Below are 5,185 nucleotides of genomic sequence, written 5' to 3'. Positions count from 1 at the left end.
ATACTTAATATACCAAATTCAATGTGTGATGACTAACGAATTCTATATAGGAAGTACAGTTAAACCATTGCACATCTGAATAAAAAAAAACATACCACAACCAAGCCCTCATCTTTTTACAAACAAATATCTCATACTCACAACACCAATTGTTATGTAGCATTTGGCTAGGGCCAACCGATACATAAAGGTTAAAATAAAATCCCTTTTTAATAACTTGATAGGTGGACTTCGAATGTTGATAGTCCACTAGTATGAATTAAAGAAAAAGAATTCGCAGTGTAAATAGAAAAAGTCGGACGATCGTAATTGTTGACAAAACGAAAAAGCAGGTTACAGGAATTCGCATATTTTGCACGGCATTCTACAGAAAAGCAATGAATGGAATTTCCTGATGACAGGTGAATTATCGGCACGTGCAGAAGTAATCGTCCGACTTTTTAAATAAAACAAAAACGTGCTAAGGACTCACGTGGAAGCCGAGACCTAAATATTCTGTTGGTTATATGTAAATTAGCTCTAGGACGCGTGACGTCAGAAAGTTGAGCTGAATGCCATATAAGGAACAGACGCGCGACAGATAACAGAGCTAGCAGAGAGAGGAGACACAAGGGACAGAACGTCGCTGAAGACCGGGTCGTTGAAACGTCAATTTCCCTCCTCAGATCACTGTGAGAACACTGTTACTATCGCTGTGAACTTCAGAATCACCAAAAGAAAAAAGACGAACTGTTTAAAATTGTAAATATGTATAATATTGTAAAATATAATTTTATACAAAAACAAACGTAATTGTGACTTACGTCTTTAAATGCATATTTTTGAGTTACGGCTGATCGTTCTAAGTTGTCAACCGATTTGTTTTCAGGTTAAACGTTGTTATGACATTTTTGACAATTGACGAGAGGCAAGATAAGGAAAAAGTGCCAGTCTAAGGTGAGATAACTCACTAGTCTTAACTCGTTGTCATGACAACCGCTTAGTAAACAGGTGAAACCACGGACGATCGACGTAATTAAAACTGCTATGTGACACAACTAGGGGGTCCTACGAACTACTACGATTCCCAACCTGGGGCCACACCCCAATATAACACAATATAAATGCATTAGTTAAAATATTAGCAACGGAGAGAGACCAAGGTAACTTCAAATTAAAAGAATAATTATTGAGTAAAAAAATTAAAACCCCAAATAAACAATAAGGCTCAAATCAGTGATATATTCCTTATACACCCACAACCGAATGTAGCATCATAGATCTAAAACATATTTCCAGAAATTATTAGAAAATATACAGTATTGAATTATTATTCAGAGAATAGTTACTTCTCTACGATTTCTATTCATTTAAATTTATATTTGCCTACCTTGGATGCCAACACAATTTCTTTAAATAATAATTATTTCCATTGAGTCAAGCGGGATTTTTTTAATATTCATAACTCCGCGTCCCAGAAATATCCAACGTCCAAAAATATAATAATAGAGTTATTTCCTTTAAATTCAACACGATTAAAAAATATTCATTGCTTCGCGTCCAAAAATATTCCAATGATAGGTTACTTCCTCTGATAAGTGAAACGGCCAATTTAAAATCAAAACCACAGAGTTGGATCTATTTTCTAGTTTTTCGCTTGACAAAGGAGTATATATGCGAAAATTCAGAAGCTTTGCATCCTCAAAAACAACTTGATACAGCCAAATGGAACTTTATACCGTCAGCCATTCACAACGACAAAAAAGTATTTTAATTGAAAATTATTGACTTTGTAAATGTTATCTATTATTAATTTACTTACACTGTATTCAAAAATTGTTCCGCTTTCTGTATTATTAAGCCTTCAAACACACTGCGTGTAAAATTATTAACGAGATAACATTTTTTTACCAGTTTCAGAAACTTATCGGTAGTTACTTATAAAAGCTTCGGTAACGTTGGCAATGCTGAGCTGCGCGTACTGTGAAATTTTCGTACTGTTTCGCGCAATGTAAACAACTTGCCATCGTAATTGTTAAACCACGGTATTTGAGGTGTGTCAAATTATTAACGACAGTTTGTTTCCTCAATAAATTGGTCGTACAGGTAGTTTGAGTAGTTCTTAAAGATTACGGTTACAGACGGCTAGCAAATGGTGGTTAAATTTCCAATTTACATTCGTTTACCTTGGTTAGGAACATACGTGAAAAATTCACCCAACAGATTAGCTCAATTGTTGAACATTGCTATTTTGCCTCAAATGTATATGTGGTGTTTTCGACAAAACCATTATTGCCATCCTCTTGAAACGACATTCTGTCCCCCTCATCATATGAATCATGTAATTTATCAATTTTCAATGTAGTTGCAGTGCCAACTACGTTGGCAGAACGTCCCTTAGGTTAGATGGTCGCGTCCAGCAACATGTACTCAGCAAAATCAGGAATGGAATCTACTAACCAACGGACGTTTTGAGTAATATGTATGGTTCTGCTATAACGGACCATTTGCTTAAAAAACCCGCGATGTGCAATGAAATTAATTTGTGACTCATTTTCTATTCTAGGTCACGCTCATTCGTTATTTTATCTGAAGGTCTTGGAGTATATTCACCTCCGTTAAAAGAGACTTTCCCTCTGTAAGCGAATGTATTGCCTTTTTGGTCTGGACGTGATTAGTCTTTAAGGCGTTTCCTCTCCATTGTGTGATTATTAAAGATAGTTGACTTTTAGTAGCTCTCCCATTTTTTCCTTTCCGATAATTTGATTTAATTTTAGTCGTTCACCTGTTTGAATTGGTTCCCTATACAAAAATTGAAATGTGAAGGCGAAACCCGGTCGGCTGACTCTACTCCTTATTTATTTACCTTTTTTTAATCTCTATTGAATACTTTCTCTCCGTCTTTCTTTTTACCATGGACACAAGAAAACTCAGTCTTCCCTTTTTAACAGCGATAAAAAAGTTTTGTAAAACTCACAAAAATAATTTATATATATATATATATATATATATATATATATACACGTTTAATTTTTTATTACCGCTTTTGTAAACCTCACAAAATAATTCATGTATACATATATATATATATATATATATATATATATATATATATATATATATGTTTTATTTTTATTACCATTTTATCTGTTTGGTTACATATGTTTCGGATGTTAGACCATGTTTACGATCCAACAGCCTCGTCAGACCTTACAGAAATGGTTGTTAGTATTTGGAAGAAGTGTTTTAGAAGAAATACGAGAAAAAAGGAGGTAGGAGATAATAAGGGGAGGGAGACGGGTATCGACAATATTTCAGTTTTGAAGGTTAAAGTACATTAGATTGTATTGTGTGGGTGGGGGTAGCAGATTCAGCTATGCGTGGGTAGAGATATATGAATATATGGAGCGGGAGGTGTAGAGAGGATGGTAAAAAAGAGGATGGGGGTTAACGAGAGGAGGGGGAGGAGTTGTAAGCCCACACTGATGAAGCTCGGCTAGGACCCCTGTTTATCTGGAACTCTCGGCTCATATCGTCTGATCCTTCTCTGAGGGCTGTTACATTGAATCCTGTATGCTGAAAGAAAATATCGAAGCCATAGACAGGAAGAAAAACAGAGTCGTGAAATTCTATTCTACAGAATTAATTTCACAAACTTATGTACAAATAATTTTACAAATATCGTTCAGTTCTTAGTAACTTTTTTTAGTCTCAAATCTCTTCACAGACAGCGTCAGACGGGTGAATAAGGAGGAAAAGAAGTCACGCCTCCAGGGAACGGCGGGTTACCTCGATTTTCGCGCATAACTCTTTCGGAAACTCTTCGAAACTCAACTCGAAACTGACTAATTTTCGCGCAACAGTAGTATATATAGTAAGGTATGTGTATGGGGTGGAAGTTTCCCCAGCCAATCAAATTTCGCAACGTCATCGGAAAACCCCAGATTTTACGTGTGTGCAATTCCCGAATCTGGGATTTGAGATCTACAGACAGACTAATTCCCATGACCTCTAAGGTCATCATGTCAGCACTAATATCTGACTTCGAGTTCACTAAGGCCAGACAATATTATGCTCCAAGTTTCCGGTCATCAATTTTAAAAACAAAATATATTTCCCTGGTTTCAAACAATATCTATTTTGACATGAAATAAAATATATATATTAATATTCTCTATTTTGAATCCTCGGGTTATCTGTCGTCACCCGGGAACGATGAGCTATCTAGCATAGTTATTCGGCCCCTCCCAGGCCTCTGGGGGAATCTAAATCTCCCCAATGATTGATCACGTAACATTCGCCCCCATTAGACTATATTGCTTCGAAAAACCAATCGAGTCTAATTCCTCAACACACCGCTTCATCCCTTTTCACAGTTCGCTGTCAGATTTTTTTGACAGACCCCTCTCTCCATCCTCAAATTACCCGTCAAAAAGATAACATATACACAATCCCATATCCACCCTTTAATCAGGGTTCTCCCCCTTTTTTATTCAAAAGTCCATAAGAAAGTCAATTAAAAAATTTCAAAAGATCATAAAAACGTAAAAGTTCAAGGTCAGGGCTAATACAGTTTCTTTTTTTCACATACAAGTTTTTTTCTTTGTATATTCTTTTTTTTTTCAATTCACATTAATTATTTAAAGATAAGATAATCATCATTTAAAAATTGTCATTCAATAAATGCAACAAGACTATCAATTAGCTCATAAGAGTTACTTCCCTTCGATAAAGGTTTTGTCCCCTTTCTCTTTCCAGGGTTTTATAAGAGTTATTCCCCTTTTCCCATTTTTTCTATCAATTCAATCATAGTTAAATTTTTTTTTTTTACAGTCACAATTTATAAGGTATTTTTCCACTTCGCTGCTATCAGCAGCACAATCTTGTAATAAAGGGTATGCAGCCCTAATCAGGGTTCTCAAAGTACCCGCTTTTATTGAGCTAGGGGAATCTTTCTCACCTTAAGCCGTCGTAGTTGAACATTCACTTTTTATTTCACAGTTCAAATCTCCTTTATAAGCATCTTGTAAGAATTTGTTTCACTGAGGACTTCTTTTGACCTCAATAGATGGTCATTCAAGGTATCGTTGGGATTTTTTTTCGACGGTTCTCAGCTCAGCGCCCTGCAAGAATTTTGGATAAAACAGAGAGAAAAGAAAAGAAAAGAAGATCTTCAAGTCGTCTTCAGTTTCTTTGGATTTTAGCA

This window comes from Euprymna scolopes, chromosome 31 (genome assembly GCF_053919585.1).
Source record: "Euprymna scolopes isolate OS-2025 chromosome 31, ASM5391958v1, whole genome shotgun sequence".
NCBI classification, from domain to species: domain Eukaryota; kingdom Metazoa; phylum Mollusca; class Cephalopoda; order Sepiida; family Sepiolidae; genus Euprymna; species Euprymna scolopes.
The sequence above is the reverse complement of the archived record's forward strand: the minus strand, read 5'-3'. Positions refer to the sequence as shown.